This window comes from Phyllobates terribilis, unplaced genomic scaffold (assembly GCF_046119375.1).
Source record: "Phyllobates terribilis strain yellow unplaced genomic scaffold, ASM4611937v1 Scaffold_10__3_contigs__length_209671492, whole genome shotgun sequence".
Classification (NCBI taxonomy): domain Eukaryota; kingdom Metazoa; phylum Chordata; class Amphibia; order Anura; family Dendrobatidae; genus Phyllobates; species Phyllobates terribilis.
The window spans coordinates 209,420,984-209,434,984 of NW_027362770.1; the positions used below are offsets into that span (position 1 = coordinate 209,420,984).

The window sequence follows — 14,001 nt, forward strand, 5'->3', positions numbered from 1 at the left end:
CGGACGACGGGCCCCCACGCCTTGGTGGGTGGGCACCATGCCGTTCGCACGTGTGGGTCGTCGGACCGCTGCCTTCGCTTGGGTCGGGTAAAACTTTCCACGGCTCGGCCACCTCCACGGACGGGAGGCGAGGCCGGCGTGCGCGCCCAAAGATAGGTGTCGAAAGCCCGGGGGTAGAGGAGGAAGGGGACCGCTCACCTTAAGCCGGCGCGGGCTCCAAAGCCCGGGCCGAGCGAGCGGCGCCACCTCCCCACCCGGGAGCGCTGCACCAGATCGATCGGAGGAAGAGCAGGGGTGCGTGGAGGGACTTGCCCAAGTACGGAGGCTGCAAACCCCTGTCGTCGGGAGATAAGTGCCCACGAGTCCTGGAAGCGCGACTCGGGTACAGGCGCCCTTGCACGGTGAGAACCCCCTTCGCCTGCCTCCACACCTCTGTCGTCCTCCCCACTGACATAGGGATCCAGGAAAAGACTGGAAAGCGCGAAGCTCGGCAGTGGCGCGGAGACGCCACCCACCACCGCTGCTGTCGCCACCGCCGCGGAGGCCGCTCGTTCGGACACGAGGGGCGGCGCGGGCCTCCGCTGGCTGTGTACGCATCTGGAAGAAAAGGGCCGCCCTCGGAGATAGTTGTGCTTCCCCGCACAGGGAGCGATTAGGACGACGGGCCCCCACGCCTTGGTGGGTGGGCACCATGCCGATCGCACGTGCGGGTCGTCGGAACCGCTGCCTTCGCTTGGGTCGGGTAAAACTCCCCACGGCTCGGCCACCTCCACGGACGGGAGGCGAGTCCGGCGTGCGCGCCCAAAGATAGGTGTCGAAAGCCCGGGGGTAGAGGAGGAAGGGGACCGCTCACCTTAAGCCGGCGCGGGCTCCAAAGCCCGGGCCGAGCGAGCGGCGCCACCTCCCCACCCAGGAGCACTGCGCCAGATCTATCGGAGGAAGAGCAGGGGTGCGTGGAGGGACTTGCCCAAGTACGGAGGCTGCAAACCCCTGTCGTCGGGAGATACGTGCCCACGAGTCCTGGAAGCGCGACTCGGGTACAGGCGCCCTTGCGGAGGGGGTACTGGATGTGGAACAGCACTGGGGTCGAAGCCACAAAAGCATCCGCCCTCATGGAGCCTCTCCTCAGCCTAAAAATCCAGATTTTAGCCTTGAGGGCACCACCATGTGGAGAACCAGGGCCCACGGGGGGGGTCTGGCCAGGCTCACTTCAACCCAGGAACACCTCTCTGACTTGGGATAGGCAACCAGCAAAAGTCCCCCCACGCAGCTGCGGAAGCCTGGGTTCAGCCAAGGTGCAGACCTCCAGCCGAACAGGGACTCATAGCCAAAACGCGTAGCCGGGCCTACGGAGGTGAAAACCAGCTTAAATGAGTCGGGCCTGAGAGGTACCTCTCTCTCATATATTCTGCCGGTGGTGTGCAAAACTGGGTCTTTGCATGGAGTGTCACCCTATACCCACTTTAGGGAGGCATGCAAAAAAGTACCCGATCGCCTGGAACTGTCAGGCGGATTCGGCTCCCTGGAATTTCCTCATTCTGGTTCTTTTTCACTTTTTGTCTCTTTTTCGACATCTAGTGGGCAGGCTGCATTACTGCAACCGGGGACTCCTCAAAACACTTGGAACTGGTGAGCGGATTCAATTTACCAATGTTTGGCGGGTCCTGGAAGTCAAAATTCTGATTTCTGAAAAAGACTAAGTGTGAAGGACTCATCGGGCAAATCGCTCTGGAACTGAAATCGGATGCACTCACTGACATTTCCTACCTCTCTGGAAGTTTCCTGCACACAGATATTTCCCATAAGCTAACCTCGCAAACCAAATGTCTGAAAATGAGGTTCCTCTCATATAGCGCAATAGAACAAACGTATATGAGATAGGTTAGGTTTTTTCCGTCAACGCTGCTGATGCTTTTCAACCGTGCAGGTGGCTGCCTTATGGGTGCCTCAACCCCTGTGATGCCATATAGAAGATACGGAGGAATATATCCAGGTTTGAATATTTCCAGCAGCACTACAGGTGATTTGCACCCGTGCGAGCGACTCATCACCTGTTACGCGAGAGCAGTGATTAGCCGCTAGAGCGGAAACTAATCAGCCGAGCGGCTGATGCAGCCTGGATGTGTGCGGCAGAAATTCAGATCACCTCCGCTGCAGATGCAAGGACTTTAAAGCTCAATTTGACTGCGGGAAACGTGTCGCTATGAAGCGGTAAGTAGAAGTTATTCGTCGCCCACATATAGGAGAATGTAACCGCCACACCAGGCTGCGGCGGACCCCATGTTGCACGGTTGTAAAACCGCAGTGAACGTTTGTGTTGCTTATTTCCCCACATCCACCAACGTACACCGCTGACTTCCCCCGTGTGCCACAGGGTGACGAGATATCTGTCCACACATCTGAGAAGGGTGTGCATGAGGTCCGAAAGCGTCTCGGAGATAAAAAAAAACTTGGCTATCGCCAAAGATCAACTTAGACTTGTCGCGGCTAAGGGCACAGCTATACTATTCAGCGAGCTCAAGCCTCTGCAATCCCTGGAAGATGTGGTAGCATTTGCCGAAAGCCGTGGGTATTTTATAGTAAACAAACCTACATTTCAGTTAGAAAACATACCGCTGACCTCTGTAGGACAGACCCAGGCGCCAACAGATTGTTTGCCCCCATGCTACATGCCCCCTGTGGAGTCATATTCACATATGATGGACGCGCCTGTCCCTGAACAGTCTGCACACAATTTTGAGGGAGCCCCATGCCCCGAGTCGGACCCCATTGAGGCCATGGATGGCAGCACACAAAACATTCAGTCTAGCCAATGGAGAAACGAAAGCTCCCTGGCTAGAACGGCCGCCGGCTTGTATATGCGTCACTCAGTAAATAGCCCCATGTAGAAGAGCTTCCGCACATATTTGACAGTAACCCGTGGGGTCCCTAATTGTAACCAGGAGGTATCGAATGTTGCACGGTTTCTTTTCTTTATCAACCCAAGATTTATAACTCTGGAGTACTTAACCAAACCAACAAAAGTGAATGATTTTTTTAAAAAACTCAGCAGCCTCAAACTATCGAACCAGACCTCCCTCAAAATACTGAAGCACATTCGGCGATTCACCACTTATCAGATGAGGGGCACACAACTGAGCATAGAGAATCCTCAGCTATAACAGGGCGTGTGAGGTGTTTATGAACTTTACGGAGGACCTGCGTAAGACGTTGTACAGGGGAGTCTGCCAAGACTCAGTGAGCAAGAGGTACTCAATATTCTGAGAGATTTTTACCAAACATCGGCTGTTGGGTAGAAAAGTGCTATAACTGTATTTCACCCCACAGGTACGATACGCTGATGAAGCCCTCCAAGACACCGAATGACTGCCAGAAAATACTGGACAAAGCAAGACCTACATTTCTAGCGAGCATAGAGAATGTCCAGGACGGGGGATCAGAAGAGGACCGAAGGGAAGTTATTCTGTACCTCCAGGCCCTTCTGATTCTAAGACACCTCCAAAGGCCAGGTGTTGTTCGCAATTTGACCGTAAGTAGTGTTAGTCTGCATGGGCAGCGGTCATTGCGGAACCGTCTCAATCATCTCCCTTCTTTTTACACCTTAGGTTTCAGAGTGGAACGGAAGGACCTATCACATGTACCGCGGCAGGATCCCCCCGAGAGGCCAGGCGTCCGTCGGGACGACGGAGCAAGAGGGGCTCCCCACACCCTCCCGTCGTCGTCGTCCGCACGGCGATAACCCTCGTTGGACCGTCGCCGCCCCTCCGCGTGCGGGTAGCTCAGGCAGAGCGGAAGTATCACAGCCGCACACCCCCTTCGGGCAGGGGGAGGCAGTCGGGGAAATCGGCTTCCAGCTCCGCGCCTCCTCGGTTCGGTCATCGCTGCCTTAATGATCCTTCTGCAGATTCACCTACAGAAACCTTGTTACGACTTTTACTTCCTCTAGATAGTCAAGTTCGATCGTGTTCTCGGCTCTCCGCCAGGGTCTTGGCGGACCCCGGCAGGGCCAATCCAAGGACCTCACTAAACCATCCAATCGGTAGTAGCGACGGGCGGTGTGTACAAAGGGCAGGGACTTAATCAACGCGAGCTTATGACCCGCACTTACTGGGAATTCCTCGTTCACGGGGAAGAATTGCAATCCCCGATCCCCATCACGAGCGGGGTTCAGCAGGTTACCCGCACCTGTCGGCCTGTAGACACACGCTGGTCCGTTCAGTGTAGCGCGCGTGCAGCCCCGGACATCTAAGGCATCACAGACCTGTTATTGCTCGATCTCGCGTGACTGAGCGCCACTTGTCCCTCTAAGAAGCTGGACGCGGACCACGGGGGGTCGCGTAGCTAGTTAGCATGCCGGAGTCTCGTTCGTTATCGGAATTAACCAGACAAATCGCTCCACCAACTAAGAACACCCATGCACCACCACCCACAGAATCGAGAAAGAGCTTTCAATCTGTCAATCCTTTCCGTGTCCGGGCCGGGTGAGGTTTCCCGTGTTGAGTCAAATTAAGCCGCAGGCTCCACTCCTGGTGGTGCCCTTCCGTCAATTCCTTTAAGTTTCAGCTTTGCAACCATACTCCCCCCGGAACCCAAAGACTTTGGTTTCCCAGACGCTGCTCGGCAGGTCATGGGAATGACGCCGCCGGATCGCCAGTTGGCATCATTTATGGTCGGAACTACGACGGTATCTGATCGTCTTCGAACCTCCGACTTTCGTTCTTGATTAATGAAAACATTCTTGGCAAATGCTTTCGCTTTGGTTCGTCTTGTGCCGGTCCAAGAATTTCACCTCTAGCGGCGCAATACGGATGCCCCCGGCCGTCCCTCTTAATCATGGCCCCCAGTTCCGACAACCAACAAAATAGAACCGGAGTCCTATTCCATTATTCCTAGCTGGAGTATTCAGGCGTGGCTGCCTGCTTTGAACACTCTAATTTTTTCAAAGTAAACGCTTCGGGCCCCGGGGACACTCAGTTAAGAGCATCGGGGAGGCGCCCCAAGGCAAAGGGGCTGGGACTGGCGGTAGCACGCCTTGCGGCAGACCGCCAGCTCGATCCCAAGATCCAACTACGAGCTTTTTAACTGCGGCAGCTTTAGTGTACACTACTGGAGCTGGAACTCTATTTTATTATAAATGTAAAAACACAAACTAGTACAAGTAACGAAAACAATTTCCAGCAATATAACCGATACATAAACAATGTATATACAAGGGACCCCACCTGCCTGACAACCACCATACAACCACAGCCTATCCAAACATACCTCAAACTTCCTCCAGACTTACACCTGATTCTGCCGTAACAAAAACCAGAGATGCAGAAGCAAAATACATATAACAAAATATAAACCACATAAACCATATGAAATAACACAACATTTAAATCATGAGTAACACATACACTACCCCAAGTCTCACTATACCCCCAACCCGAACCGGCCTCCAAGTTCCGAAAAAGTCCTTCCGGACTTAGGGCGAACCCCGACAGTTTTGGGCCTGGGCCAGTCCAAGTTCATGCTTAACCCCCCTCAAAACCCCCACCCCACCTAACTAACCCCCAAAGTAAAAGAACAATAAGACAAAAATAATAATAACAACAACAAGAACAATAACAAAATTACCATCCGCACCGGTTCGGTGCTTGTAAACCCTTTTCATGATACCATTCTCAAAACAAAAAGCTACGGTGAGAAGTTAGCCCACCACCAGGAGGCTTGGAGCAATCCAGAACTAAGGCACCTGGAAGGAGAAACCCCTCCAGAGACGGGAGGCCCCCGATGCACCCAGCCTTTCATACTCCAAGGAGCGCACCTTCACCAGGTCACCAAGGATGTTGCTACATACCTCACCCACTGGGAGGATTTTACTGCCCGTCGACACTAAACACCGTGCATTCCATGTGAAAAACCTAACCACTAGGCTAACTAGAAAAAGAGTGCACTGGTCCCGTCCACCAAGGTCTCTGAACGCTCCATAGGCTCACTCAGCGTAGGAGAGGCCCGCCAGCCTAGGCCAGTCAATGGAAGCGCCCACCCTGTTGCATACCTCTGCATTAAAGGGACACTGAAGCAGGAAGAGCTCCATGCTCTCAAGCGTGTCAGCACAACTCTCACGAGGATAATTCCTATCCTCGGAGTTCCTGTACTTCAAGTTGTCCCTCACATACAGCTTACCCTGAGAGCAGTGCCAAGTCAAGTCCCAATACTTCGCGGGGATCCGTTTTGAATTTAAAAGACGCAACCCGACCTCCAGATCCCGACTTGGGCAGTCCCTGAGGGCCAGTGGCTTTTGAAAATGGGTCGATAAGATCCTCTCCTCGAGAAGTTTCCTCGTGAGAGTCCTCACCTCCCACACTCCCAAACCCCACCGGTGTATTACTTTCAAAACCGGGGTAACATAAGCCGGGAGATGCCCGTGCGGTGTGCGAAGATCCTTCACACGCCCTCCTGTCTCCCAATCCTGGAAGAAGGACTTCAACCATCCCCTACAGGAGAATACCCACAGAGGAGCCCTCTCTTTCCAGAGGTTTGATATATTTAGCTTAAGAAAGGTGCAAACCAAGAACACCACGGGGTTGACCATATTCAACCCCCCTAGTCTCCTCGTACGGTAAGTAACCTCCCGCTTGACTAGGTTCAGCCTGTTTCCCCATAACAGTTGGAAGGCTCTGGCAAAATACAAACGCTGCCTAGATACATTAACAATGGGAGCAGGAAACCTTTGCACAAGCTCACCCTTTCCCTCAGGGTCAAAGACCAACCCTTCCACTGGTCCACTCTCTGGGCGGCAGTTTTAAGTCTACCTTCCCAGTTTTTGGTTGGGTAATCACCCTGGCCAAATTCAACGCCTAGGATCTTGGCATACTCTTGGGGCTCTGGGAGGGTGTCCGGGAGATCAAACCTGGGATCTCCTCCCCCCAGCCAAAGACTCCCACACTTGCTCCGATTGACAATGGAACCAGAGGCCCTGGAGTAGCCCTCCACCTCAGACATCACTGCCCGCACCTCCTCTTCCGAGGAGACAAAAACAGAGACATCATCAGCATAGGCCACTACCTTCAGGGCGGCCTCCCGATCGGCCGCTTGGTCCATCCTCACCCCCGCTACTGGTCCACGATCCACCCTCCTTATGAAGGGATCAATCGCGAACACATACAGCAGGGGACTGAGAGGACATCCCTGACGAACGCCAGAGCCCACCGCAAAGGCCTGTCCAATACAACCATTCACAAGTGGGAAACTCTCCGCCCCTCTGTACAATGTCTTCAGCCAGTCCACGAACCTCCCTGGCAGACCATACCTCAGAAGAGCGGACCACAGGTACTCGTGATCAACCCGGTGAAAGGCTTTGGCCTGATCCAAGGACAGCAGATACCCCCCCTTCCAGAGGCCAGCCCTACCCTGCTCCACAGCCTCCCGGACACCGAGAACAGCACTAAAAGTGCTACGGCCAGGAACACAGCAGTGCTGGGACTCCGAAAGGAGCCGTGGCGCAAACTTCACTAACCTGTTAAAGAGTACTTTAGCCAAAACCTTCCTGTCCACATTGAGAAGCGCTATGGGCCTCCAGTTCTCAATGTGCGACGGATCCTTTCCCTTAGAAAGAAGGATCAACCTCATTGATCTCGGAAGAGTGCCCGAGGAGAAACACTCATTAAAAACCTGAGTCAATAAGGGGACCAAAAGGTCATTAAAGGTCCTGTAGAACTCCGACGTTAAGCCGTCCGGACCTGGTGATTTTTTGAGCTGGAGCCCGTCAATTGCCAGTCTAACTTCCTCTTCTTTCATCTCATCCACCAAGACATCGAGCGAGGGGTCTACCCCTGATTCAGGAATGGCCTCAGCCAGGAAAGCCGACGTCTCATCTCGATCCAGCTCCTTCCTCCCCAAGAGATGTAAGTAAAAGGATCTGACGACCTCCAAGATCCCTGACCTGGACCTGGTCAGGGATCCTGCACTGTCCCTCAGACCCGCCACTATCTTACTACTTACTGACATCTTGCAGTTTCTGTAAGGGTCGGGTGAGCGATACTTCCCGAAGTCCCTCTCAAAAACCAAAGATGTGTGCCTATCATACTGACATCTATTGAGTAAGGCTTTCACCCTGGTGATGTCCTCACGGCCACCCCCAGTCGAGACAAGTTCCTCGAGTTTCCTCCTCAGGCCCTGATACAGGAGATCCCTGTTCAGGCTTCTGAGGTTAGAAAGCTGGCGGAAGAATCTCGCCACCCGATGTTTGAAGATCTCCCACCACTCTGACTTAGTGTTACCAAGGCCCAGTAGCGGTACCTGACTTTGAAAGAAATCCTCAAAGGACCGTCTTACAGCTGCTTCCTTCAGGAGTGACGAATTCAGCTTCCAAAAACCTCTTCCCATCCGAGGAGTCTCTGTAACATTCAGAGAAAACATAATCAGGCAGTGGTCGGAGAATTCAACCTCTACCACCGATAAAGGTGAAGAGACTGCCTCCTCCTTCAAATAAAACCTGTCTATTCTAGACCTAATCTGACTACCTCTGAAATAAGTGTAATCCGCGTGGCCCGTGGTGTTCCGGATGTGGACATCCACTAGGCGAGCCTCACTAACTATGCTATTCAAGGCGACGCTGTCGTAGGCCAACTGGTCTCTGGAACCTCCTCTGTCTTGGGGCCTCGAGACATTGTTGAAGTCCCCTCCAAAGACCACCTGTCGGCTACAAAACAAAAAGGGTTTAATACTCATAAAGAGACACTTGCGGTCCCACTTAGTCTGGGGACCATAGATGTTTATGAGCTGAAGCTCTTGTCCCCTTATGAACACATCCAAGATCAAGCACCTCCCCATTTCCAACTCAATAACCCGTCGGCATACTACATCTGCGGTCTTGAAAAGGACCGCCACCTCGCTATACGGCTCAGCCGCAAGAGACCAATAGGAAGGCCCGTGTACCCACTCCCTCTTAGCTTTTTTAAGGGACGTGAGATCGGCCAACCTGGTCTCCTGCAAAAACAAAATGTCGGCATCAAGCTGGCCGAGAAAATGAGAGGCCGTGAACCTAGCCGCATCAGACTTTATGCTGGCAACATTAATGGTCGCCAGCATCAACGGGGTGAGTGCCGCCATCATGAGTGATCAGGTTGGACAGCGACCTTCTTCCCACCCCCCTTACCCTTTACATGTGCTCCATTTTCCTCCTCAGAGGACAATATAGCACGTTTCAGGCACACCGACACATCCATACCTGCTGTTCCAGACACAACTTTAACGGGCACAACTGTTTCAGGCGCACCCTTGCCTTTGTCAGGAGGCCCTGGGTCGACCCCCACCACCAGACCAGCATGTTGAGGGCCTGGTGCCCCCTTTAGCCCCTACATCCTTGTCCGCAACCCCCAGCACCAGACCCCCCTCTTCCTACCCATCTGAAGACAAGGGAGACTCGCTTAGGGCCTGGTACTGGTTGGAGAGCTCCACCGGAGGAAGGAAGGAAGAGCCTTCCTTTGGCATCTGGCCCCGGGTGGCCTTCTCCTTCGAGTTACCCTTCTTCCTCACCCTTTTCTTCTCCCTCTTCTTTTGCTGCTGCCACTCTTCATTCCCCCCCTCATCCACACCTTCACTGGATGAGGATAAGGGAGAGGTGGTGGCCCCATCCTCCCTGACCATCCTCCTGACCTCTTCGTTTATCTCACTGTCCGGGACCTCAGCTGCATGCTCCCCCGAACTAGGGACCAGAGGCAGGGACATAATCCCCTGGTCCCTCTCCACCACTCTCCTCGGACGCTGTTCTTTCCCTCCCGCCTCAAGCGGAGTTCTGCTCCTCACCGGTCCCTTACTTCCTACGCCGCCGCTAGTCCCTTCACCGGCTGGTCTGGTCCTCGCCTCCTCCCTACCAGCACCTCCCGAATTCAGGCCAACATTGGCATAGGAGCGCGGACAGCGACTAAACGGGTGTCCCAAGACACCACACAGATTACACCGAATGTCCCTACATCCCCAGGAAAAGCTTCACCACCTTGTCCCTAGAGGGGCACGTTTCATTGCCTTCCCACCGGAGACGGACCACATACGGACGCCACCCTGCCCTGCTGTCGGCAGAGACCACGTAACGTTCTCTGCCCCTAACTCTCGGAAGGCGGACAGACCATGTCGGTCTATCCAGAACGATAAATCTACCTCCCTACCTCCACTGTAATGGACAACTCTCCCCAGTAGACGCCATTGCAAGTAACCCTGCCCAGCGTCCCCTGACAAGGAACCTCCACTACCCGCGGCAGCGGCCGCCGCAAAGGTGCGGACATGTGAACCGCCCTCTATCGAGTCCGCCAACGAACCGGGATTCCTTGGCCTCACACTTGGCCCCTCATTCACACTCACACTCTGCCTCACAGCCTCACCTACCACCCCTGGACCACTACCATCACCACCAGCCGTACCACTCACCACTTCCATACCTGCATCCTCACCTACATCCTCACCTCCTTCATGTACCCCATTCATCCCCACCTCATGCACCCCATCCATGCCAGCCAGAACAGGTGGGGTACTAACCGCTTTACCCAAGGTCCTGGCATCACTGGGGGGGGTTTCAGGACACTCACCACATCCGCAGCATTGTCCTTACTCCCCTTCTCCCCCTCTGCCACCTTGGACCCTCCAATATTCATGCGCTGGGTATCACAGGGGCCGGGATTTTGGGCGCCGGGTTTTACCAACCTCACAGGTGCAGACACCCCGGCCGGTTTACCCCCAGCAGCCTTGTCCCCAGCATGCGGCCCCTCAACCCTCTGGCCAGATATGGAAGCAGAGGCTCTCTCCTCCCCCACCATCCTCCGGACATCAGCCAAGATCTCTGAAAAAGCTGCTTCGGCTCCACCGCCACAACCCCCACCTCCCTCTGCCCGAGACCCAGAGGCCATGGGAGACAGAGATGGGAACTCCACCACACTGAATATGTCTGGCACCACCGCCAGCGATGACCCTTTGCCATCCCTACTGTCCTCCGTAGGGATCGCCACACCATCACCACTCGCCTTACATTTGCCTTTACTCTCCCCACCGGACCTGCGCCGAGGACCAACTTCATGATCTGGGCGCCCTTGACCGGCGGGGGTTACACAGGAGACAGCAGCAGCAGCATCAGTATCATCATTAAACACGTAACGCATAGTCACCGTCTCCTGTGCCTTCTTCTTGCGCCCCTTCTTCTCCTTTCCGGGTCCCGGATCTTCATCCCCGAAACAAAAATGCTGGAGGTTCACCGGGGACTCCAGCAACCGGATGGCCGCCATGATCCCCCCGGAGCCCGAAGACGCCTCCATGTCCTCCTCCTCTGATGTGCTGGAGTCAGGCAGCGCCACCTGCTCAGGACGCAGACCGGAAGATTTAGGAGGCTCCCCAGTAACGCTGGCAGGCTGCTCGACCGGGGTTACTGCCACCTCCTGGGACACTGTTCCTGGATCCGCCTCTGTCTTCCCTGCTGTTTTTCCTGCTGCCTCCCTCCCAGCCGCAGGTTTCTTCTGGGCAACTCCAGGTGCTGCGGTGGGCAGGACGAGGGGCGGGGCACCGGCGCAAGGCTTGCTGAGCCTTGTGGTACTATAAGCATTGCTAGCTGCTTTTTCTTTCATGTCCCTCCTGCCTCCCTCCTTCCCTCCGCCCACAGACTGTACAGAGGCAGTGCCGAGCGCTGCGGTGGGCGGGACTAGAGGCGGACCAGCAGATCGGGAACTGCTGGGCTCTGTAGTTTCACTCGTGGCTCTCATGGTGGCCGCGCCGAGCGACGAGGTGGGCGGGGCTTGGGGCTGGTTAGCAGACTGGGGGCCGCTGGGCTCGGTAGTTCCACGTGTGCCTGTCATGGTGACCGTGCCGAGCGCCGAGGTGGGTGGGGCTTGGAGCTGGTTGGCAGACTTGGTGCCGCTGGGCTCGGTAGTTCCACGTGTGCCTCTCATGGTGGCCGTGCAGAGATCTGAGGTGGGCGGGGCTAGGGGCGGGCCGGCAGACCGGGTGCCGCTGGGCTCTGCAGTTCCACATGTGTCTCTCATGCTGGCCACGCCGAGCGCCGAGGTGGGCGGGGCTAGGGGCGGGCCAGCAGATCGGGTGCCGCTGGGCTCTGCAGTTCCACGTGTGCCTCTCATGGTGGCCATGCCGAGCACTCAGTTGGGCAGGGCTAGGGGCGGGCCGGCAGACCGGGTGCCGCTGGGCTCTGCAGTTCCACGTGTCTCTCATGGTGGCCACTCCGAGCGCCGAGGTGGGCGGGGCTAGGGGAGGGTCGGCAGACCGGGTGCCGCTGGGCTCCGCAGTTCCACGTGTGTCTCTCATGGTGCCCACGCCGAGGTGGGCAGGGCAAGGGGCGGAGCCCCGGACCGCGATCCCCCAGCCTTTGTGCCCGCACCCACACTATCCTCTGCTCTCACTAACAGTGCGCCTCTTACTCCACCCCCCCACCTTCTCCTCCTTCATGGCTGGGGTAACCCCTGGGGCAGCACCCAGCGCTATGGTGGGCGGGACAGGGGGTGGGACAGGGGGCGGGGCTCCTTGACCCTCTGGATTTGCGTGGCGATCGCCGGGCGCTTCCTCTGGGCTGCTGCATTATATAGCGCCTTGGCCTGCCGCAACTCCAGCAGGAGTTTCGCCAGTGCCACCTTCCCCTTTTCGTGGCACCACAACATCTCCACCACCCGCTGGGAGAAAGCCTCCGCCGACTCGTCCGGGCCCCTCTCGGCCCATGGGGCACTCCCCTTGCTTCCCTTGGGCTTGCCAGTCACCTTGTTAGCCGATGCCGGCATGCTCACCGTAGCCGCTTCATGCTGGGACAGCCTCCCAGACCTGCTCACAGAGTCCTCCGATGGATCCATATTCAGTCCTCCGACCCCACCCGGCCCAGACCGGGAGGTCCGGAGCCCGGGGATGCCCCCCGACACCCCTGACTCGGTCCTGGGAAAACGAAGAGGCAAGGGTCGGGCTTACAAAAAAGTCCTAGTTGGAGCTTCCCAGGAGCTCCTCCACACAGCTCTCACTCAGCTAGGAACACAGGCCACACCTCCTCCACTTCCTGCTACCGTGGCTGCTGGCATGAGACTTGCCCTCCAATAGATCCTCCTCATTAAAGGATTTAAAGTGTACTCATTCCAATTACAGAGCCTCGAAAGAGTCCTGTATTGTTATTTTTCGTCACTACCTCACCGGGTCGGGAGTGGGTAATTTGCGCGCCTGCTGCCTTCCTTGGATGTGGTAGCCATTTCTCAGGCACCCTCTCCGGAATCGAACCCTGATTCTCCGTTACCCGTGGTCACCATGGTAGGCACAGAAAGTACCATCAAAAGTTGATAGGGCAGACACCCGAATGGATCGTCGCCGTCACGGGGACGTGCGATGGGCCCGAGGTTATCCAGAGTCGCAACGCTTAAGGTGAGAGTGCAGCAGGGGGGAGGCCACGGAGGACCGTCCCGACGCCGCGCCCGGGACCCCGGATTGGTTTTCGTCTGATAAATGCACGCATCCCTGGCGGCCAGCGCTCATTTGCACGTATTAGCTCTAGAATTACCACAGTTGTCCGAGTCAACGGTTTGGAGCGATCAAAGGAACCATAACTGATTTAATGAGCCATTCGCAGTTTCACTGTACCGTTCGTGTGTACTTACACGTGCATGGCTTAATCTTTGAGACAAGCATATGCTACTGGCAGGATCAACCAGGTAGCCCCCCAACACGACTGGACCGCATCGAGGTTCGGGAGAGGAGAGGCCTGCGGGAAGAGAGGGCGGCGGAAGAGCCCCGTGGCGGCAGGGCGCCCGGACGGAACGGGTATAGGTAGGGCATGCGGCATCCAGGAGAGGATGTGGGATGGTGTGGGGCTTCCCTGGGGGGGCCGGGGAACGGAGCCCTCGCAGCACCGGGGACATGTGCGGGAGGAGCAGCTCGCTATGCAGTGCGTGGTCCCGAAGCGTCAGGTGTCTGGAAAACACCCCTTGCACGGGGAGGGCGAGGTGACTGGCCTCCGGAGGATGCCACGGCCGCCCCCGTCTCACC

At 56.1% G+C, this 14,001-nt stretch overlaps 1 long non-coding RNA gene across 1 annotated transcript in view; it reads right to left on the reverse strand.

The window, feature by feature from the left end:
- The window catches only part of LOC141164896 (uncharacterized), a 145,386-nt gene extending 131,715 nt beyond the window's left edge, over window positions 1-13,671 (reverse strand). The window contains exon 1 of the long non-coding RNA XR_012250955.1: window positions 13,151-13,671. This is a non-coding gene — a long non-coding RNA (uncharacterized lncRNA). The remainder of the gene's footprint in view (window positions 1-13,150) is intronic.
- Between the last annotated feature and the right edge of the window lie 330 nt (window positions 13,672-14,001).